The sequence below is a fragment of the Choloepus didactylus genome, chromosome 13 (assembly GCF_015220235.1).
Source record: "Choloepus didactylus isolate mChoDid1 chromosome 13, mChoDid1.pri, whole genome shotgun sequence".
Lineage (NCBI taxonomy): Eukaryota > Metazoa > Chordata > Mammalia > Pilosa > Megalonychidae > Choloepus > Choloepus didactylus.
The window spans coordinates 74,561,713-74,586,609 of NC_051319.1; the positions used below are offsets into that span (position 1 = coordinate 74,561,713).

The 24,897-nt window shown below is 43.6% G+C and overlaps 1 protein-coding gene and 1 pseudogene across 6 annotated transcripts in view; one reads left to right on the forward strand and one right to left on the reverse strand.

Moving 5' to 3' along the window:
* The window catches only part of LOC119507842 (solute carrier family 22 member 4-like), an 846,933-nt gene that overhangs the window by 663,297 nt on the left and 158,739 nt on the right, over window positions 1-24,897 (forward strand). The window lies entirely within an intron of this gene.
* On the reverse strand, window positions 1,732-2,601 carry LOC119507847 (annotated as a pseudogene).

The window sequence follows — 24,897 nt, forward strand, 5'->3', positions numbered from 1 at the left end:
AAAGGATTTACCAAGTAAGCACAGCACAAGCCCTCCCCTGCCTCCCTCTCCATTTTCTCCACAGTAACTGGTGCAAAATACAGTGGTCCTGAGGGATTATGCTTGTCTCCTTAATCAGAGTGTACATAATCCCTGCTATACATCAGAGGTTCAGAGAGGGGAATGTCATCTTCTCGTGAGCTCCAATTTGGGTGTGTCTATTTCTCCCAATCTCTCTATATCTGACTCTGTGTCTCTCTCAATGAATCTGTTGCACTAGGATTCTGTGAGTTTCTCTGCAGGGTAGTAGTCATGTGTGCATGTCTCTCCTCTGCCCTCTCAATTACTGTGCACTTCAGCATCTCATCAACCCATTTAGGGAAAGATTCTACATGTTCTCCTCACATCATTTCTTTCTTAGGTGCTCCAGACTCCCTTGTTTCATGAAACTCAGTTGGTCTTTCACACTTAACTTTCCTTTTTTCATTGAGGAAACTAAAGCCTTCATTCATTTTTCCAAATGAAGTACTTCCAAGTCACTTCCATGACACAGCCCTTCCACCATTGGCTCACCCGGACATCCATAAATTCACATTATCAAAAACCACCTCCACCCATGAAAGCCCAATCACAAGTTGTAATTCCTTTAACTTCAAATACATTTCCTCCTACTATGGTGCCCAATTACCTGTTTAATTTCAAATATTTGGTGGAGAAACTACACATTCATTCTTTTTTTCATTTTTCCCTTATATAATACATTTACATTTTTTTGTTTATTATTGAAGTTTGGTTTGACAGAGCAATCATGCACAAAACACTGGATTACCATACACCACTGCACCACCAACACCTGGCGTTGGTGTAGAACATGTGTAACAACTGATGATAGCACATTTTTATAATTGTTATAATTAATTAAAGCCCTTGGTTTAAAATAGGTTTCACTTTTAGCTGTTTAGTACCATGGATTTTTAAAATGTTTTATTCTGTTACCATATATAACTCAATGATTTCTCTTTTTATTCATAAGGAGATATATATGTTACACAGCTGTTAATACATTCTCTATACTGTGTGATCATCACCACTATCCATTACCAAATAATTTCCATCACTCCAAATAGGAACCTGGTACATTATAAGCCTTAAATTCCCATTTCCTATCCCCACCCTATCCCCTGGTAACCTTTGTTGTAGATGTTGGCCCCATGAGTTTGCTTACTGTAATAGTTTCAAGTCGTAGAGATCATATAATATTTGTCCTTTTGCATCAGGTTTATTTCACTGAACATGTCATCAAGCTTCTTCCATGTTTTCAGTTCTATGAGGTGTATATTCCTTTTTACCAGAGAATAATATTCCATGGTATGCGTATACCACATTTTATGTCTTCATTTATCAGTTGATGGACATTTGGGTTTCTTCCATCTTTTGGCAATCTGAATAATGCTGCAATGAACATAGGTGTGCAAACAGCTATTGAGCATCTGCTTTCAATTCTTTTGGTTGTATATCTCGGAGTGGGATTGCCAGGTCATATGGTAATAACAGGCTATCTTTCTGCAGAACTGCCAAACTGTCTTCCACAGTGACTGCACCATTTTGCATTGCCATCAGCAATGTAATTGCTCTACAGTGTAATTCCCTCTCCCCTCTGCCCCCTGAGGAGAGCCCACCCCCTTGCACAGGCTGTTCTTGAGGCCGGGGCAGGACAAGGTCATGGGGAAGAGCCTTGAGGCCAAAGGACGCTTAGGCATCGTGGCTGCCAGGCGTCAGGGTTGTCCCCTCTGTGGTCCAGCTGGTCCCGCAAGCGGGAAACACAGCCAGCTCATTGAGCTGCTGGAACTGTCGGTCCCTCTTGTGGCTGACTAGAGAGCAGAACTGAACGGCGAAGGCGATGAAGACCAGGCCGAAGGGGACCATGACGGTGTTGGAGGCGATGGCGGGGACCTGGCCTGGGGTGATGCCACTGCTGCGTTTGGGGTTGAGCACCAGTGGGGCCTTGCTGGCGGGCCGCGGCTGGCCCAGCTGCTTCTTGAGAGGCAGGAACTTGACCCAACAGAGTAGCACGACCTCGGCCAGGAAGAGCATCATGCTGATGACGGTGGGGAACGCCCAGGCCAGCTCGATATGGCAATGTATGCGCTAGTGGGGCGACTCCTTGAGAGAGTTGAGGTTCTGCACGTTGCTCATGGCCTCCATGTTGTTCAGGATGCAGGTGCTGATCCTGAGGGAAAACAGGTGCTTGGCCCCCAACACCGTGGTGCAGGCGCTGAAGGCCATGAGCAGCCCCAGCGGGTAGTCGTGGTCAGCATCCAGCTGCACCTCCACCATCGCCGCCATGGCGAAGCCCGAGAGCAGAGCCGGGGTCCGGCTGGAGGCTTGGAGCTTGGTGCGGCTCAAGCAGAGCTTGCGCCAGGACAGCGCCTGCATCCGGTGCTCCTTGAGGCTCATCACCCCGGAGTAACTCTGGTCGATCCAGTCAGGGTAGGTGAAGGCTGGCGGAGGCTGCGGGAACCTCCGGGGGGTGGCCGGGGGGAGGGCGAGTGGGGAGAGCGGGTACACGCTGCGGAGGCGGCTCCTGCGGCTGCAGCTGAAGGTGCTGCAGCCGCTGAGCGGAAGCTGCTGGGGCGGGGCGGGCTCCAGATGCAGGGAGCCCCCTGCAGCGGCGCGGGCGACCCTGCCGCCTGCAAAGGTAGGGACCTCTTCACCACCACCGCCCCACCCCCTTCACCCATCAGTGGCACGTCCGCAGCCGCCTGAGGCCGCAGTCTCTGGCACCCGCGCCCGCAGGGCCTGAGCTGGCCTGACCTGGGCCTTGGCCAAGGAGGAGGGGGAGGGGGAGGGGGAGGAAGCCTCTGCAGATGCAGCTCACAGGCCCCCGGAGCGGCTTGTAACTTACATGGTTTCAATATCCAAAAAACTAAAAGAACTCCTGCAACTCATCAATGAAAAGTCAAATAAACCAGTTAAAATATGTGCAAAGGGCTTGAACAGATATTTCTCAAAAGGGGATACATAAATGGGCAATAAGTACATGCAGAGATGCTCAAGATCATTAGGCATTAGGGAAATGCACATGAAATCTACAGTGAGTTACCAATTCCCACCCACCAGAATGGTTATTTTAAAAATGGGAATTAATATGGGTTGGTGAGGACTTTAGGCAATGGGAATCTTGGTACATTGTTGGTGGGACTGTAAAATGGTGCAAATGCTGTGGAAAAAGTTTCACAATTCCTCAAAAGTTAAACATATAACTACCCTTTGACACAGCAATCCCACTCTAGGACGGTATAAAAAATAATTGAAGGCAAAGTCTCAAACAGGTATGTATATATAACTGTTCATATCAGCATATTCACAATATGCTAGTGGTGGAAGCAACCCCAGTTTCCATCAATAGATAACTGGAAAAACAAAGTGGTGTGGGTGTGTGTATCCCATGCTATATAATTTAGGTGTAAAAAGGAATAAAGTTCTGACACATGCCACTACATGGGTTAAGCTTACAAAAATCATGTTGAATTAAATAAACCAGACACAAACAGAAAAATATGGTCTGATTTCACTTAAATGAAATAATTGGAATATGCAAATTCCTAGAGACATACAGTACTGGTTGCCATGGGCATAGGTGGTGGGGGATGGGGACTTAATGTACAATGCCTGCAGGGTTTCTCTTTGGTGAGATGGAAACATTTTGGTAATGGATGGTGGTGAGCATAGCACAACACTGTGAATGTGATTAATCCCACTGAGTTTTTTGCTTGGGTGAGATTGACTTTGGAAATTTTAAGTTGTATTTATGTTCCCACATTCTTTAAAAGTAAAAGAAAAGAGACAATGGCAATTAACTGCAATACAACATCCCTGGGCTAGATCCTAAGTCCCAGAAGGGCATTATTGGGGCAAGAGAAAAATTGGAATATAGAATGTATGCTTTATACGAAAGTTAAATTTCTTGAACTGAATAACTCTATTTAATGTGGTAACAAAAGTGAATATCCTTTTTTGTAAGAAATATACATGAAGGTATTACTGTTCAAGGATCATGATGTATGCAACTTACTATCAAATTTTAGAAAATAGGTAGGTAATTAGATATATAGATACATGATGGATAGAATTATATTACAAATGTGTCTAAATATTAAAAGTTGGTAAATTGGGATATGTGAGTATGGGATATATCGGGGTTCTTTGAATTGCTTTTCTATTATTTTTGCAACAGTTATTAATTTTAAAATTATTTCAAAATTAGTAACATAAATAAAAAATCCCCTCCCTCCCAGGTAATCCACATTGATGGACCCAAGAGTCCTGCTACAGAATGGAAGGAAGAGACAACAATGAAGAAATAAGAAGGGAGAACTTGACTACTCCGGGCTCCAGAACAGAGGGGTTCACTGTCTGCCTTGGGAGAGGCCCCCTTATTGCAACCCTGCTCTAGCTGAGACCGCACTGTGGGAGGGAGCCTTTTCCTGAGATCTGGGCCACCTTCTACCGCCTGGGCCTTGGTCTCCCCTACAGCACAGAAACAGTCACTGCCTAAAACTGTTAAAGACCCTTGGTCTTCAATTCCCCATCTTCCCACCATCACACACTTAGATTCATTAAGTGTGCCATAAGTTCTCCCACATACATCATCTCTTTCTGCTAAAATGTCATGACACCTTTATGTTCTTTCCAAAATATTACATTTCTTTGACACTAAAGATCCTGAAGTGATGTTCCTTTTCCTCCTGTAATAGTCTTTGATATTTGCTCTCTAATCACTTGTTAAATTGCAATTGGAAACTTATCACTTCTATGTATACATGTTATATTCTACAATAAAAAATATGATTTAAAAAACTAACAATGCAACAATAAAGTATTCCATTTATTCTTCCCCTTTCCCCCAAAATAAATATTCTTCTAACTCTCATCTATGGCACAGCAGAAACTACTTCGCATCACGGACACCCAGGATTTCTAATATCTCTGACTTCTTTTCTGTTAAACTAGTATCAACATATCCTCAAATGTTTCCCCAATTCTCTCTCCTACTCCTTTCAGACTGCCTTGAATTCAAAAAGTTTGGCTGTGTAAATTTTCATAAATTATATTTCAAGTTGAATTCAAAGCTTTCCTTTAAAATCGGTGCATTTCTCTCAGCTCACAAGGTTCCTCTCATGTCTGTGATAAGGCAGGCAGCTCCATCCTTGGTGAAATCCACTACTCTTTAGTCCCACATTCCACTTAAACCAGGTTACCCTCTTACATTCTATAAGAAGGAGCCCAAGTCCTCCACGTGAGTGAGCAGCTTCCCAGACCACAGAGGACCCAGGTGATTCCATCAGCTTCTCAGAACTCAGAGGACAGATGGGGATCTGTCTCCCCTTAAAGCAGAGCTCCTCAGCCCTCAGTGCCCACCCAGAGCCCCTGGGCCACTGAAAGCAGAGTGCTAGGGACCTCTCCAAACTACTCCATCAGAGTGCTGATGGTTGTGTGTTATTACAGTGTCTCCTGGAGAAGGACTAACGTACTGAATGCTGTGGGAAAGTGGTAGAAGGGGGAAGTTTAGAGTCACATATGTCACCAAAAGCAAAGTTGGAGGTTAAAACGTGGGAATGTATAACACAGTGAATCTTGTGGTGGACAATGTCTCTGACTAACTATACAAATGCAAACAAGTTCTTTCATGATGTAGAACAAATGTGTGACCTATTACGTGGAGTTAATAATAGAGGGGAATAGGGGGAAAACAGTACCTATTACAAATTATTGGCAATAGATAATAGCAATCAATATTTAATATTCTTTCATCAAGAGTAATAAATGTACCATACCAATACTATGGGTAAATAATAGGTGGGATAGGGTGGGATTAAGGCTATAGGAGGATTTTGGATTTCTTTTTTAATTTCATTTCTTTTCTGGAGTAATTAAAATGTTTTAAAATTGATCATGTGGATGTTTGCACAACCATGTGTTGATACTGTGAGCCAATGATTGTATACATCAGAAGGATTGTATGGTATGTGAATACATCACAATAAAACTGCATTTAAAAAATTAAAAACAACAAAAAATTTTAAAAATATATAAATTAAAAAACTCTTTTCATGTATTCTTGAGCTCTATGTGTTGTATTTCATTTAGGACTGGTTCTAGTTTTCTTTTTGTTTGCGTTTTTCTTTTTCTGGTTTTGGTGTCTAAGTAATAGTAATTCCATAAAATAAACTGGAATAAATGTTGAAAAAAAGAGAAAAGTCTGCTGGAGATTCTCCTGTGTAACCAGACTGTGGGGTACAGTTAATAAAGCCCCTGCTTCCCTGAGTGCTGTGAGACAGGAAGGGACCAAGGAGGAACCTCAGCTAAGGTGGGCTCATCAAAAAGCCCATCATCATAACCCTGAGGCCGTGGTCCCCACACATCCTGTCTGGTAGAATGACCTGGGAGCTGCTTCATAGACAAATGCCTGGATCTCCCTCAGACCAGTGATCTCAGAGTCACTAAAGGGTGGGTTCCAGCATGGGCAGTTTACAAACCCTTACAGGTGATGCCAATGTGGAAGAGTCTCTGTCGTGCAGCTGCTTTCACTGAGCAGACAACATCCTTGCTCTCAATCAGTTTATGGAGGAAAGGGAAGGAGGTAAAAATAAACTGTGCCTAATCTTTTTTTGGGTCTAGGACAGAACACCCTGGAAACAACTGTAAGGAGTCTCAGGGTCATGAAGGCATCCTACAGGAAGGGAGAATTTAACTGAGACTCCATGCATCTTTGGCTGAGTAGTGACCAGTCCATGTGTGTAACTAAACTACCAGGGCCAGGGAAAGAACCACAAGGGAGCAGGCTGGCAAAGGGCCCAGGCACACTCAGATAGTGGGGCATGTTCTATTGGAGTTCATTCAATCTATAAATATATATTGACCATCTACTATATATTCAGGTACTGAACTTAAAATTATGAACACATCAGACAAAAATCCCTGACTTGTGGGTCTCCATTCTAGTTGAGGAGTCAGAGATTGACACTAGACATCATAAGCAGGGAGGGCTCACAGTACATACAGTATGACCCTCTCACAGCCCCCTGTAGATATGGATGTGTCCTCCCATATTGTGACAGAATAGGGAACCTCCAGTATCAACTTTAAAAAATAAGTGGGCTTTGGATCAAAAGAGGGTCCCTGAGGCGGGACAAGATGGCAGACTGGTGAGCTGTAAGTTTTAGTTACTCCTCCAGGAAAGTAGGTAAAAAGCCAGGAACTGCGTGGACTGGATACCACAGAGCAATCTGACTTTGGGCATACTTCATACAACACTCATGAAAACGTGGAACTGCTGAGATCAGCGAAATCTGTAAGTTTTTGCGGCCAGGGGACCCGCGCCCCTCCCTGCCAGGCTCAGTCCCGGGGGAGGAGGGGCTGTCAGCTCCGGGAAGGAGAAGGGAGAACTGCAGTGGCTGCTCTTATCGGAAACTCATTCTACTGATTCAAACTCCAACCATAGATAGACTGAGACCAGACACCAGAGACTCTGAGAGCAGCCAGCCCAGCAGAGAGGAGACAGGCATAGAAAAAAAACAACATGAAAAACTCCAAAATAAAAGCAGAGGATTTTTGGAGTTCTGGTGAACACAGAAAGGGGAAGGGCGGAGCTCAGGCCTTGAGGCGCATATGCAAATCCTGAAGCAAAGCTGATCTCTCTGCCCTGTGGACCTTTCCTTAATGGCCCTGGTTGCTTTGTCTATTAGCATTTCAATAACCCATTAGATCTCTGAGAAGGGCCGTTTTTTTTTGTTTTTCTTATTGTTTTTTTTGTTTTTTTTTTTTTTTTTTTTAATCCTTTTTTCTTTTTCTAAAACAATTACTCTAAGAAGCCCAATACAGAAAGCTTCAAAGAATTGCAATTTGGGCACGTCAAGTCAAGAGCAGAACTAAGAGAGCTCTGAGACAAAAGGCAATAATCCAGTGGCTGAGAAAATTCACTAAACAACACAACTTCCCAAGAAAAGGGGGGTGTCCGCTCACAGCCACCATCCTGGTGGACAGGAAACACTTCTGCCCATCGCCAGCCCCATAGCCCAGAGCTGCTCCAGACAACCCAGTGTGACGGAAGTGCTTCAAATAACAGGCACACACCACAAAACTGGGCGTGGACATTAGCCTTCCCTGCAACCTCAGCTGAATCTCCCAGAGCTGGGAAGGTGGAGCAGTGTGAATTAACAAAGCCCCATTCAGCCATCATTTGAGCAGACTGGGAGTCTCCCTACACAGCCCAGCAGCCCAGAACTGCCCTGGGGGGACGGCACTCACCTGTGACATAGCACAGTCATCCCTCAACAGAGGACCCGGGGTGCACAGCCTGGAAGAGGGGCCCACTTGCAAGTCTCAGGAGCCATACGCCAATACCAAAGACTTGTGGGTCAGTGGCAGAGACAAACTATGGCAGGACTGAACTGAAGGATTAGACTATTGCAGCAGCGCTAAAACTTTAGGATCATCAGGGAGATTTGATTGTTAGGGCCACCCCCCCTCCCCGACTGCCCAGAAACACGCCCCACATACAGGGCAGGCAACACCAACTACACACGCAAGCTTGGTACACCAATTGGGCCCCACAAGACTCACTCCCCCACTCACCAAAAAGGCTAAGCAGGGGAGAACTGGCTTGTGGAGAACAGGTGGCTCGTGGACGCCACCTGCTGGTTAGTTAGAGAAAGTGTACTCCACGAAGCTGAAGATCTGATAAATTAGAGATAAGGACTTCAATAGGTCTACAAACCCTAAAAGAACCCTATCAAGCTCAGCAAATGCCACGAGGCCAAAAACAACAGAAAATTATAAAGCATATGAAAAAACCAGACGATATGGATAACCCAAGCCCAAGCACCCAAATCAAAAGACCAGAAGAGACACAGCACCTAGAGCAGCTACTCAAAGAACTAAAGATGAACAATGAGACCATAGTATGGGATATGAAGGAAATCAAGAAGACCCTAGAAGAGCATAAAGAAGACATTGCAAGACTAAATAAAAAAATGGATGATCTTATGGAAATTAAAGAAACTGTTGACCAAATTAAAAAGATTCTGGACACTCATAGTACAAGACTAGAGGAAGTTGAACAATGAATCAGTGACCTGGAAGATGACAGAATGGAAAATGAAAGCATAAAAGAAAGAATGGGGAAAAAAATTGAAAAACTCGAAATGGACCTCAGGGATATGATAGATGATATGAAACGTCCGAATATAAGACTCATTGGTGTCCCAGAAGGGGAAGAAAAGGGTAAAGGTCTAGGAAGAGTATTCAAAGAAATTGTTGGGGAAAACTTCCCAAATCTTCTAAACAACATAAATACACAAATCATAAATGCTCAGCGAACCCCAAATAGAATAAATCCAAATAAACCCACTCCGAGACATATACTGATCACACTGTCAAACATAGAAGAGAAGGAGCAAGTTCTGAAAGCAGCAAGAGAAAAGCAATTCACCACATACAAAGGAAACAGCATAAGACTAAGTAGTGACTACTCAGCAGCCACCATGGAGGCAAGAAGGCAGTGGCACGATATATTTAAAATTCTGAGTGAGAGGAATTTCCAGCCAAGAATACTTTATCCAGCAAAGCTCTCCTTCAAATTTGAGGGAGAGCTTAAATTTTTCACAGACAAACAAATGCTGAGAGAATTTGCTAACAAGAGACCTGCCCTACTGGAGATACTAAAGAGAGCCCTACAGACAGAGAAACAAAGACAGGACAGAGAGACTTGGAGAAAGGTTCAGTACTAAAGAGATTCGGTATGGGTACAATAAAGGATATTAATAGAGAGAGGGAAAAATATGGCAAACATAAACCAAAGGATAAGATGGCCGATTCAAGAAATGCCTTCACGGTTTTAACGTTGAATGTAAATGGATTAAACTCCCCAATTAAAAGATATAGATTCGCAGAATGGATCAAAAAAAATGAACCATCAATATGTTGCATACAAGAGACTCATCTTAGACACAGGGACACAAAGAAACTGAAAGTGAAAGGATGGAAAAAAATATTTCATGCAAGCTACAGCCAAAAGAAAGCAGGTGTAGCAATATTAATCTCAGATGAAATAGACTTCAAATGCAGGGATGTTTTGAGAGACAAAGAAGGCCACTACATACTAATAAAAGGGGCAATTCAGCAAGAAGAAATAACAATCGTAAATGTCTATGCACCCAATCAAGGTGCCACAAAATACATGAGAGAAACACTGGCAAAACTAAAGGAAGCAATTGATGTTTCCACAATAATTGTGGGAGACTTCAACACATCACTCTCTCCTATAGATAGATCAACCAGACAGAAGACCAATAAGGAAATTGAAAACCTAAACAATCTGATAAATGAATTAGATTTAACAGACATATACAGGACATTACATCCCAAATCACCAGGATACACATACTTTTCTAGTGCTTATGGAACTTTCTCCAGAATAGATCATATGCTGGGACATAAAACAAGCCTCAATAAATTTAAAAAGATTGAAATTATTCAAAGCACATTCTCTGACCACAATGGAATACAATTAGAAGTCAATAACCATCAGAGACTTAGAAAATTCACAAATACCTGGAGGTTAAACAACACACTCCTAAACAATCAGTGGGTTAAAGAAGAAATAGCAAGAGAAATTGCTAAATATATAGAGACGAATGAAAATGAGAACACAACATACCAAAACCTATGGGATGCAGCAAAAGCAGTGCTAAGGGGGAAATTTATAGCACTAAACGCATATATTAAAAAGGAAGAAAGAGCCAAAATCAAAGAACTAATGGATCAACTGAAGAAGCTAGAAAATGAACAGCAAACCAATCCTAAACCAAGTAGAAGAAAAGAAATAAGAAGGATTAAAGCAGAAATAAATGACATAGAGAACAAAAAAACAATAGAGAGGATAAATATCACCAAAAGTTGGTTCTTTGAGAAGATCAACAAGATTGACAAGCCCCTAGCTAGACTGACAAAATCAAAAAGAGAGAAGACCCATATAAACAAAATAATGAATGAAAAAGGTGACATAACTGCAGATCCTGAAGAAATTAAAAAAATTATAAGAGGATATTATGAACAACTGTATGGCAACAAACTGGATAATGTAGAAGAAATGGACAATTTCCTGGAAACATATGAACAACCTAGACTGACCAGAGCAGAAATAGAAGACCTCAACCAACCCATCACAAGCAAAGAGATCCAATCAGTCATCAAAAATCTTCCCACAAATAAATGCCCAGGGCCAGATGGCTTCACAGGGGAATTCTACAAAACTTTCCAGAAAGAACTGACACCAATCTTCCTCAAACTCTTTCAAAACATTGAAGAAAATGGAACACTACCTAACTCATTTTATGAAGCTAACATCAATCTAATACCAAAACCAGGCAAAGATGCTACAAAAAAGGAAAACTACCGGCCAATCTCCCTAATGAATATAGATGCAAAAATCCTCAACAAAATACTTGCAAATCGAATCCAAAGACATATTAAAAAAATCATACACCATGACCAAGTGGGGTTCATTCCAGGCATGCAAGGATGGTTCAACATAAGAAAAACAATCAATGTATTACAACACATTAAAAACTCGAAAGGGAAAAATCAATTGATCATCTCAATAGATGCTGAAAAAGCATTTGACAAAATCCAACATCCCTTTTTGATAAAAACACTTCAAAAGGTAGGAATTGAAGGAAACTTCCTCAACATGATAAAGAGCATATATGAAAAACCCACAGCCAGCATAGTACTCAATGGTGAGAGACTGAAAGCCTTCCCTCTAAGATCAGGAACAAGACAAGGATGCCCGCTGTCACCACTGTTATTCAACATTGTGCTGGAAGTGCTAGCCAGGGCAATCCGGCAAGACAAAGAAATAAAAGGCATCCAAATTGGAAAAGAAGAAGTAAAACTGTCATTGTTTGCAGATGATATGATCTTATATCTAGAAAACCCTGAGAAATCAACGATACACCTACTAGAGCTAATAAACAAATTTAGCAAAGTAGCGGGATACAAGATTAATGCACACAAGTCAGTAATGTTTCTATATGCTAGAAATGAACAAACTGAAGAGACACTCAAGAAAAAGATACCATTTTCAATAGCAACTAAAAAAATCAAGTACCTAGGAATAAACTTAACCAAAGATGTAAAAGACCTATACAAAGAAAACTACATAACTCTACTAAAAGAAATAGAAGGGGACCTTAAAAGATGGAAAAATATTCCATGTTCATGGATAGGAAGGCTAAATGTCATTAAGATGTCAATTCTACTCAAACTCATCTACAGATTCAATGCAATCCCAATCAAAATTCCAACAACCTACTTTGCAGACTTGGAAAAGCTAGTTATCAAATTTATTTGGAAAGGGAAGATGCCTCGAATTGCTAAAGACACTCTAAAAAAGAAAAACGAAGTGGGAGGACTTACACTCCCTGACTTTGAAGCTTATTATAAAGCCACAGTTGCCAAAACAGCATGGTACTGGCACAAAGATAGGCATATAGATCAATGGAATCGAATTGAGAATTCGGAGATAGACCCTCAGATCTATGGCCGACTGATCTTTGATAAGGCCCCCAAAGTCACTGAACTGAGTCATAATGGTCTTTTCAACAAATGGGGCTGGGAGAGTTGGATATCCATATCCAAAAGAATGAAAGAGGACCCCTACCTCACCCCCTACACAAAAATTAACTCAAAATGGACCAAAGATCTCAATATAAAAGAAAGTACCATAAAACTCCTAGAAGATAATGTAGGAAAACATCTTCAAGACCTTGTATTAGGAGGCCACTTCCTAGACTTTACACCCAAAGCACAAGCAACAAAAGAGAAAATAGATAAATGGGAACTCCTCAAGCTTAGAAGTTTCTGCACCTCAAAGGAATTTCTCAAAAAGGTAAAGAGGCAGCCAACTCAATGGGAAAAAATTTTTGGAAACCATGTATCTGACAAAAGACTGATATCTTGCATATACAAAGAAATCCTACAACTCAATGACAATAGTACAGACAGCCCAATTATGAAATGGGCAAAAGATATGAAAAGAGAGTTCTCTGAAGAGGAAATACAAATGGCCAAGAAACACATGAAAAAATGTTCAGCTTCACTAGCTATTAGAGAGATGCAAATTAAGACCACAATGAGATACCATCTAACACCGGTTAGAATGGCTGCCATTAAACAAACAGGAAACTACAAATGCTGGAGGGGATGTGGAGAAATTGGAACTCTTATTCATTGTTGGTGGGACTGTAAAATGGTTCAGCCACTCTGGAAGTCAGTCTGGCGGTTCCTTAGAAAACTAGATATAGAGCTACCATTCGATCCAACGATTGCACTTCTCGGTATATACCCGGAAGATCGGAAAGCAGTGACACGAACAGATCTCTGCACGCCAATGTTCATAGCAGCATTATTCACAATTGCCAAGAGATGGAAACAACCCAAATGTCCTTCAACAGATGAGCAGATAAATAAAATGTGGTATATACACACGATGGAATACTACGTGGCAGTAAGAAGGAACGATCTCGTGAAACATATGACAACATGGATGAACCTTGAAGACATAATGCTGAGCGAAATAAGCCAGGCACAAAAAGAGAAATATTATATGCTACCACTAATGTGAACTTTGAAAAATGTAAAACAAATGGTTTATAATGTAGAATGTAGGGGAACTAGCAGTAGAGAGCAATTAAGGAAGGGGGAACAATAATCCAAGAAGAACAGATAAGCTATTTAATGTTCTGGGGATGCCCAGAAATGACTATGGTCTGTTAATTTCTGATGGACGTAGTAGGAACAAGTTCACTGAAATGTTGCTATATTATGTAACTTTCTTGGGGTAAAGTAGGAACATGTTGGAAGTTAAGCAGTTATCTTAGGTTAGTTGTCTTTTTCTTACTCCCTTGTTATTGTCTCTTTGAAATGTTCTTTTATTGTATGTTTGTTTTCTTTTTAACTTTTTTCTTCATACAGTTGATTTAAAAAAGAAGGGAAAGTTAAAAAAAAAAAGAAAGAAAAAAGACAAACAAGGGAAAAAAAAAAAAGATGTAGTGCCCCCTTGAGGAGCCTGTGGAGAATGCAGGGGTATTCGCCTACCCCACCTCCATGGTTGCTAACATGACCACAGACATAGGGGACTGGTGGTTTGATGGGTTGAGCCCTCTACCATAAGTTTTACCCTTGGGAAGATGGTTGCTGCAAAGGAGAGGCTAGGCCTCCCTGTATTTGTGCCTAAGAGTCTCCTCCTGAATGCCTCTTTGTTGCTCAGATGTGGCCCTCTCTCTCTGGCTAAGCCAACTTGAAAGGTGAAATCACTGCCCTCCCCCCTACGTGGGATCAGACACCCAGGGAAGTGAATCTCCCTGGCAACGTGGAATATGACTCCCGGGGAGGAATGTAGACCCGGCATCGTGGGACGGAGAACATCTTCTTGACCAAAAGGGGGATGTGAAAGGAAATGAAATAAGCTTCAGTGGCAGAGAGATTCCAAAACGAGCCGAGAGATCACTCTGGTGGGCACTCTTACGCACACTTTAGACAACCTTTTTTAGGTTCTAAAGAATTGGGGTAGCTGGTGGTGGATACCTGAAACTATTAAACTACAACCCAGAACCCATGAATCTCGAAGACAGTTGTATAAAAATGTAGCTTATGAGGGGTGACAATGGGATTGGGAATGCCATAAGGACGAAACTCCACTTTGTCTAGTTTATGGATGGATGTGTAGAAAAGTAGGGGAAGGAAACAAACAGACAAAGGTACCCAGTGTTCTTTTTTACTTCAATTGCTCTTTTTCACTCTAATTATTATTCTTGTTATTTTTGTGTGTGTGCTAATGAAGGTGTCAGGGATTGATTTAGGTGATGAATGTACAACTATGTAATGGTATTGTAAACAATCGAAAGTACAATTTGTTTTGTATGACTGCGTGGTATGTGAATATATCTCAATAAAATGATGATTAAAAAAAAAAAAAAAGAGAACGTTAGGAAGAACAATTATACTTCCAGACACTAAGGAAAAAAGAAAAAAAAAAAAAAAAAAAAAAAAGAGGGTCCCTGTCTCCACATATCTGTTGGTCTGTGGCAGGGAAGGAATGGGCAGAACCCTGTCAAGGAGCTTTCCTCTCAGGAAAAAATGTAATCACATGGAAACTTGATGGGGTTTGTGCTCCAAGGATGCAGAGGTGAGGCAGGGAACCTATGGAGAGCCCCTGAGAGAATCTGTCCTACATAAAGCTCACAATGCCCCGCTCTGAAATGGAGAGTTGTGACTACCTTCTCTTTGTCCAGAACACATTAGGTGTGACAGTGTCTGGATGGGCAGGGACAACCACAGGAGCTCAGCTCTTGCAGAATACCATCAGTGGGCAGAACGGGAGGAAAGGCCAGGCCTATGACTCAGCTTCCTACTTACCCACCCTCAATGCCATCTCCTCCATCCTGGGTATCTGGCAGAAATGCTACTCGGAGGATTTCTTTATGTCCCTATATTAACCCTGCCTCAAAGTGTTTGTGAGTTACAGCTCAAACTGCCTGGTCATAGCTGGAGCCCCATGACAACATTCTACTTGGGCAGCATTAGGTTATGGACCATATTGGGGCAGAACCAGAGGTGAGAGGCACAGCCTGGAACTTTGCTCCCAATGAGGCTGCACTGGGAGGATCCTGCCAGGATTCAGGGAGGTCCCTCTTGTCTGCTGACTGAGCCTCCCTTGGCCTCTAACATGTGGGCCTCTGTAGGACAACTCAGAATATCACAGCAGCTACCTAGTCAGAGATGAGAAAGAGAGAGGGAGAGAGAGGGAGAGAGAGGGAGAGAGAGAGAGAGAATACAAGAAGAAAAGAACAAGACAGAAGTCTCAGAATTTCTCTATCAAAATCTTGGCTGGGATGTACATCAGTTTTCCCACATTCTATTATTTAGAAATCAAACAGTCAGACCAACCTAAGAGGGGGTGATACACCAGGATGTGTTCTCAGAAGGCAGGGATCCTTGCAAGGCATTTGGAGGTTGCCCACCACGTGGGTTAAGAGGTGGCACTTGGAACTGATTCTAAAGACAATGGGAAAACAATGAAGGGATTTACACAAGAGGATGAAGACATCTGATTTTCATTGAATTTCAATCCACTCAATGTGTGGACTGAGAAATAAAGTCAAATTTCCCAAGATCACACTGCCACAATTTATCCCTGTTTTGAGTTGTTCCATGTGGCTTCACACACCGTCTAGCAATTCTTCTTTCCTGAAGTTTGAGCAATAGCTACATAGGACACCAGCACAAGAGTTATATATGTATTATCTCACATTCACCTGATGGCGTCCCTAGGAAATACTTGCTAGTATGAGCCCTGTTTCATTTTGCTGAAGCTACCAAAATGCAGAATACCAGAAACACATTGTCTTTTAACAGTGGGATCTTATCAGCTTGCAAGTTACAATACTAAGGCTGTGAAAATATCCAAAACAAGGCATCATCAGGATGATACCTTCTCTGAAGAAAGGCTGCCAGCATCTCAGACACATCTGTCACATGGGAAACATGTCTGGCATCTGCACGTCTTTCTACCTCGGCTTTCATTTCTTGCCATTTCTGGCTTTAGCAGCTCTCAGCTCCTCTGGGGCCTTTTTTCCCTAAGCTCTCTTGGCTTTTCCTCTCCTTCACCCTCTCATAAAGGACTCCAATAAAAGGAATAAGATCCACCATGAATGGGGTGGGCCACTCCTCAACTGAAATTACCTAACCAAAGGTCCCACCCACACAATGTGTCTGCACCCACAGGAGGGTATTAAAGGAACGCAGCCTTTTCTGGGTACATAACAGCCTGAAACCAACAAAAGCCTCTTGTTCAGAAGGATTTGGGGGATGCTAAGATAGCAAATTACTTGTCCAGGGTGACAGATGGGATAAAAATAGCCAGGTGTGGGTTCAGTTCCATCTCCTCAAATTACTTCATGATGTCCCCAGTGTCGGCAGGGAATCAAGGAGGTTTTTTTTTTTTTTTTTTTTTTTTTTCCACAAAACTGCATACAATTAGGCAGAACTGGGACTAGGAGGGTGAGGATTCCACAGCCCAGGGGGTCACTGGGAGTCATATCCAGGGAAGGGTCACAGGGAAAGTGACCCCAGGAAGTGAGCTCACTTCTTTCAACACAGAGCCCAAGAGAACTCAGAACCCTGGTAACCAGGCATTGACATTCCACAGACAGCCCCCAACACAGCTCATTTAGCCAGAGACACTTGAGAGGTTAGCATATTCTCCTGTTGCATTCATAGATCTCAAGAACTTGGCCTCAAAAAACATGGGAATGAGACCTTTATCCAACATATTTTGGAACCCCTGTAACCAGGCACACTCAGTCTAGAGACAGCCTCCAAACAGCTCACATGGTCAGAGACATTCAAGAGAACAAGATATTTTCTTTCTGTCTCTCTATTTGAAGAGACTTTGCCTCAGGAAACTGGAACAAGAGCCTTTTACAGTGATCCAAGTGTTGGCTCAGTTCTTGCCCTCAGAAGCTCTGGCCATTTATCAGGAAGAACCAAAAGGCAACCTAGGGGGCACAGGGCAAGGGACTGCAGACCAGGCCATCTACTATGGTCCTGCCTGGACAGCCTCAGTACCTCCCACTGCCACAGTGTGTGTGGAGGGGAGGGCCATGAGCAGGAGCAGGTGGCTGGGGATGGAAGCTTGGTGGGCTGGTCATTTCCCTCCCAGCACATGGCTGGCAGGGCAGGAGGGGGAGACCTGGGGTGGGGCCCATTTGCCCACAGGTTGATACAGTCATGGAGCTGTCATCAACTCTCCTCCTGTGAGAGGGACTCCTGTGCCTCATCTGGAAGCAGACATTCTTGTGGTGTCATCCACTTTGGTGATGGGCAGGAAGGATCCTGATGCACACCTGCCTGGTGCCAGGCACTGTCTTTGTAGAGCTTCACCCAGGAGACCAGTGTGGAGCTGCATAATCATGTCATGGACAATACCTCCCTGATCAGGGAACACATGCAGCATGCTGTCCATAAAGGCCAGAGCAGCCTGGAGGTGACAGTGGGAGCAGAGCCTTCTAAAAACCCAAGCCTCAGGCCATACATGAGAGCTCCCCAGACTCCTTCCCAGGAGTTTTCCAGAAGTGCCCACAGTTCCACTCCCTTATAGATCTGGAATTCCACTGCACTCCCTTTTGGCCTCCAATCCCCAAGTGGCCACCTGCTAAGCTACATGTCCCATGTTTGCAGCAATATCCGGTACTGTCGACCACAAGAATGTCAGCCTCAATGCATCAGAGCTCCTGGGACCAGCATGATGATCTGGAGCCAACTGAGGCAGAGCAAGAGGGTGAGGAGCACTGGGGGTGGGTGCTTGAGAGCCCATGAGGAAGTGTACAGGGAAGCAGACAGGGAGGAGTCTCATGTTATGCAAGGAGCAAAGAGGAGCCACAGACCTCTCATTCATGGTCCTTTGTCTGCAAATGCTTCCTGGGGTGTGTTTTTGAGCTTGCTCTTCTCAAGGACAGTAGGATGTTTTCTGACTTTGGAAAGACACCTGTGAACCAAGTGACTTGCAAGTCCAGGGTCAGCTCCAGTGCCAGCCACATTGACAACTGCATCTCTACCTCTAGCACCTGTGCCAGAGTGTACACACTTGAAGGTCTAGAGTCCCTTGCAGTTATGGCTCTTGTGGAGAATCTGGAGCTGCAGCCACCTGCATTACCAGTTCTAGAGCAAACCGATATGGTGCCAGCACTAACTCCATTTGAAGGGTTGGAGCCTGGACCAGAGCTGGAGGCCATGACAGCACCAGGGCAAGATACAGACCTGGGAGCAATGCCAGCCCAGGCTCTAGAATCACCTGCCCAGGAAGAGGCAGTCCAGACACTAGATGCTGCTCCTACTTCTCAGGTTCAGACAAGACCCTACCAAGAAACGGAGCCCTCCTTCCCCTCTCCTGTGGGGGCAGCTCCTTTTCTACCTACTGCATTTTATAACATATCTTACTTTTTATATGAACTGGTTTATTTTTCCTTTTAAATTGCTCTTAAATGTATGTTACTACCTTCTGAAGGGTGCATATTGGTGTCTTCATGCACATTACAATGCTGTGCAATTGTCCTGTCTTTCTTGTTGCAAACCATTTCTTCACCCCAAACATGACCCTTACACTCTCTTGCAGCCCCTCTGCGTTCCATCTTTCACACCTGGGAACCCCTAATCTGCTCTGTGTCCTTTTCTTACTGTGGCCAGGCTCTGGACTGAGCACCTCTAGGATCTTAGCTCCTGGCACAGAGTGGGGCACAGTGAGGAAGCCCTTATCCTCATTTCACAGGTGGGGAAATATTGGCTCATTTGGTTAAATGACCTGCCTGAAATCTCCCAGCTGGAAAGTCAGGGATCAGGGATGGGAACCCAGGATGAGGGTGCACGGCAGGGCTAAGGGTCTGTAGCCTGTTCCACTCACATGTGCTGCGACCCTACTCTCCACTGCCCGAGGCCTAGCCCTCAACCCAACAGTGCCTTATGCAATTTTGGTGGAGAAGATGCTCAAGGTTATTGTCACTTTCTGGACAGTCAAGACATATACAGTTATGAGGAAATTGTGAAGGACTTCACTATGGCATCCTAGAGGTGGTCCACATGATCTCACCCCCACCAGTTGGGGATGGTAGTCACCCAGTAGGGGCAGGGGCAAGGGTTAGCTGTAGGTCTCAGTACTCCTGATGATGAGACAGGCAACCACCCACATTCACCTGGTCCTAGCCAGAAAGCACCCAACCTAGAAAAGGAACTTGGAAGGTGGGGCATGAGATGAATATGGAAGGCTCTGGAGAACTGCATAAGGCTCACAAAGATATGGGGTTCTTATACCTTGGGAAGTGTAAACTGTGGGTCATATTTATGGGTTCTACAAGTTTAGATGTATTTATACCTCTCATCCACAGTTTTAGACATCTTCTGCCTTTTAATTCAATAGAAGGAAAGATATTTCTCCCCACCAAGGAGTTTGCATTCTTCTTTCAATTGGATAAGGATTGTGCTCTGAGCTGTTTCCCTATTGGCCAGGAATAACAGGAAGCTCAGAACTGTATGTTGTCCTTTCTTGCTACAAAACATCACCCTAGATTTCCAGGTATATCTGAAACTTACCATGTTTTAACTGTTCCCAAGTTAGTTAAGCTTATTTGATTATTATATGGAGTCTTTTAAGGATATCATAGTCTTAAGTTCTTTTACAAGTAATTTAAGGTGAAAACCTTAGGTGTCTCATTATATAGAGACCATCAAACAATGTTCTCTCAATCATCCCAGCATGAGGGCTGGAAGACAGATTTAATAATTTTCCAATGGGTGGTCTGGAGTATGTTGGAGTGAGCACTGGGTTGGATGGGACAGGTGGTAATGGAAGGGTTTTGTAAGCACCAGGGAGTCTCATCAGGCCTAGGCTAATTGGATTAGAAGGAAATGTGTTGGAACCCATGCTAGGCTCTCCCAGGCATCCCAGAGCCTTTGAGCTGCCTGCCATTGACACCATGACAGCAAGGTTAAGTGTCTCAGTTTGGTCTCCCAAGAGAATGAGCCCTGCACCCAGGCACTCCTTGGTGTTGGCTTTTGATGGTAGGGTAGAGAAGGGGTTGGTAAATTGGGAGAAGTGCTTTCCAAGGGCAGGGAAAGAAAAGTAGCTAGAATGTTTCATGGAAGCAAAGATCCCACCAACAGGGCCAGCCCTGAATGCCCAAAGCCATCCACTGTGGGTGAGAGAAGCCATTGCATGTTTCAGGAAAAAGGGGTAAATCCCATTCCTCCACTGCTCACACATTAGATGGTTATTCTGGAGACAGAACAGACTGGAGGAACAGGAGGGTGTCCCTAGGAGCAGGATATGAACAGTGTTTGGGAAAAGTGCTGAAGGAGGTTCAAATTTGGGTGCTGTCCTAAGACAGAGAGACTCGGCTGACTGGGGAGTTTCCAAGTGGAAAGAGTGGCATAGAAATGGGGCAGGGGTGGTGCTCAGACACTGTGCAGCCCTGATTGGCAGGAGCAATTGGCTGGAGATATCATGGTAACAGTGCAGAGTAAGTGAAGCTGAGCCCAGCAGGGAGGGCATCAGGCCCTTGGCCTGGGATACTGTGGGGACTGATCCCAATAGGGAATGGAAGACTCAGGAGACAAATTGTCATTCAGCTCCAATAACAAGGGAGGGGCCCAGTTAGTAGGAGAGGGTCACAGACATGAAAGGGTCCCTTGGTCAGGCCAACTGGGAGCTGAGCCTCCAGAGCTCCCTGGTAGGAAGGAAACAGGGTGTGGGCGTGAGGCCGGGAAGGTCATACCTGGGGAGGCTCAGGGATCTCAGTGAGGCTTTAGAATCATTATATCCTGCTGTTGGACCACAGGGTAGATTAAAACATGAGAATTTTCTGGCTGACTAAAGACACCATGCAGAGGAATCCCCTCCTTTATGGGACTATGTAATTTACAGGATACCAAGTTTAAGAGCGAGTATTACCCAAACATTTGCACCCATTTCTGAGGAAGTCTTCCTGCATTTCTGGTTGTATGAAGGACAGTTTAATTATGTTAAGAAAACTATGACTGTTACTGTTCCTATTTGAGATTAAGTATGGTTTATGGAGATGTTATGTTTGTGAAAATGAAAAGGGATGGACTATGGCGGAAATTTCAGGTGTCAACTTGCTGAGGTCACAGTTTCCAGTTCTTTGTTCAAGAAAGCAATGATTGGGGACTTGAGGGCATTTCATAGATTTATACCTTCAGTCAGCTCATCACAAAAGTGCTTATTAGACCCACAGTCACCAAAGGAGATTGCTTCAGCAATGAGAGGAGATTCATGCAATGAGTTGAAGGTCTTGCAGGGAGAACTAATGTTTTAAGCAGTCAGAAAGTGGAATTACATCTCTACTTCAGCCAGGCCTTTTCTTCTACAGAATTCACCATCACCTTCACCAAAGTTCCCAACTTTGAGACTTCCCTAAGAAGTCTGGACTTGCTAATCTCCAAGGTCACATGAGCCAATTCCTATCATAACTCATAATATTTATTTATACTCACTGCATATACACACATATATGCATCTATATACACACATTCATGTACATACCTTGTCTAGCCTGTCAGTTCTGTTTCCCTGGAGAACACCGACTCTAGGGTCAGGGCTGAGTGACCAGGAGGCCAGGAGTCTCCAACAAGATTGGGAATTCCTGGAGCATGAGGTGCATCTGCAGGAGAGAAAATAGAGTACGGCACTGTCAAGTGAGTTGACAAGAGGCTCAGGCACAAGGGCAAGTGAAGGGCTGGTGGCAGGTCTCCAGAAGCTGATAACTTTGCAGGTCTTAGGACCATTGTGCTGGAAAGCCAGAAGCAGCAGTGGGAAGCCATGCCCTGTCCCTCTGGAGGTCATGGGCTATGAATGGAGAAGGACACCTGCTGAGACTGCCCCTGCTGTACACCTTGTCCTGGCCTTTGAGGGAGTGAATTCAGGAAGCCCAGTGCACCACAGTGTGCACTGAACAGGGCAGAGAAAACTGAAATTGTCTCCTGGTTCTAGGTCCTCTCCTCAACACAAGGGACTTCCCATTGAGTAGTTGCAGGATCCCTTCTCCTGCTTCCCTCCTCATTTTGCTCCACAATAACAGGCACAAATGCAGTGGCTCTGGTGGACCTTTTACTGGCCTTCTTCATAGCAGACATGGTCCCTCCATGATGCCAGAAATACAGGGAGACTGTCCATGATGTCTGTGCTAGCTCTGTTCTCTCTCACTCTGCCCCCTGTTTCACTCTCCCTCCTCCTTTTCATAACCTAAGTCACTTCCATGAAGCAGACTCTCCATTTTTCTTCTGGGCATAACTCCTCCAAACATGAAAACCTGATAGCCTCCTATAGTTTCATTAGCTTCAGTTATTTTTCCCCCTAATATACTACCCAATTGCCCATCAGATTTCAAATGTTCAGAGAAGAAACATCACAAATTACAGTTTCAAGTGGAAAATTTTGAACAGGACATGCCTGTTATATTTGCTACTCAGAGTTGTTTTACCCTGAAGTGTTTAATGATTTCCCTAATTTAAGTGCTTTTCCCAGAGTTTAAACTGTAACATACATTGTTTTTTCCACGTAATAGAAAAAGCCTTAAAAGGCATGAAAAACATTTCCCCTTTTAAATTCACATATTCCTTTGAATAAATATCAAATCTCCTAAGGATCATGTCGTCATAGCCTTCTCAAGTCCCCAAAGATTCTCTGGAGCTGCCATCACTTTGACAAGAAATTTAAAAAAAAAAACAAAAAAACCATGAAAAAAGCACCCAGCCATTGAATGCCCCTAAAGCCTCCCATCCCTGGGAAGGGATCCTGATCACTGTGGTGACAACCCTCTCCTGGTACTTCTCATCTGCATCATGGGTTTGACTCAGGGTCACAAAGGTCCTTCTTCCCAGAGGACAAGGAGGTGCAGAAGGTCCAAGGGGGCCCCTGCCCACAAGGCAGCTCAGTGCAAAGCTCACCTTGTCAGCTCTAAGGCAGCAGATCTCAGCCCAGGCTGTAGATAAGGAACACCCAAGGAGCTTTTCCAAACAGAAAGTCCTGGGCCTCAGCCCTGAGTAAATAAATCAGAATCACTGAGATTGTCCTTTGATGAAGCTCACTGAATGACTGTCTTGTAGAGTCATGGCAGGGAAGCTGTTCCAAAGCTAAATGTACTGACAGAACAGTACACAATTCACTGAGATACAGAGATGAGTAAGAGTGCTAGATTAGACCAAGGAGTTACATGGAACTACGTAAATGTTCACTAAAGACAAGCCAGAAGCCTGGGAAGCATCTTAGAAGATAGTATTGAAGAAGGCCCTTCAATCTAGAGTATCAGCTCTAAATTTAGAGCCAGAAGCTACACCATGTCACCATTTAGACTTTTATAAAACTCCAGTTTCAGCTTTAGCAGAACCTCTTAGCTACACACAACTCAAGAGCAAGAGCCAGCTCAGGCATCATCTTCAGCTCTAATTCATGCATTACAACAGGATCAGCTCAAGCAAAAGAGATTTTGTGTCCTCACCTGGAAGCGCATTTTTTTCTCTTCTTTTTTCCTTTTTGCAGTTTTTTTCATATTGTATTATAAGTTTTTGCTTACTTATTCTAAAATGCCCATCAAATGTATTTACTGTTAACCATTTAAAATTGTGCATTTCAGTGTCAATAGGTGCCTTTATAATGCAACTCTAACAACATATCTACAGGTACAACCAGCTGTACAGCTTCTATGTCTGCTCCAGCATCACTTCTAGCACCATCAGAAGTACCAGCTTTAGAACCAGAACCATATACAGCACTAGTCCCTGTGCTTAAGGCAGCATATCACAGGCTAGAGTCAGCACCAGGTAGAGAGATAGATCAAGCCACAACTCCATCAACAGTTCCAGAGTTAGAGTCATTGCCAGCACCAGCTCCAGTGGTAAAGCCTGCTCACGTATCAGTTTCAGAGCAGAAGGCAACATCAATTCAAGTGAAAAAACCAGCTCAAAGGCCAGCTCCCATGCCAGTTCTAAAAAGTACAGTCAGTGGAAGCTCTATCACCACCTTGAGAGTTAGAGCTGTCTCTAATGTCTGAGCCACAGAAAATGCACCTACAGCAACAACTCCAGAGCTACAACTATCTCCAGGACAATCTGTTGCACAACTCCTAGTTGAGAACCAGCTTCAGGACCAGCTCTAGTCACTAGCTCTCTCTGAATCTCAGGTTGCCTGGCTTCCTTCCATTCACTTATATTTTGTTATATCTACGAAGTGCTCCTGCATCAACTCCAGCTTCCTGGTCCTGGGAATAACATTCCAGAATATAAGGA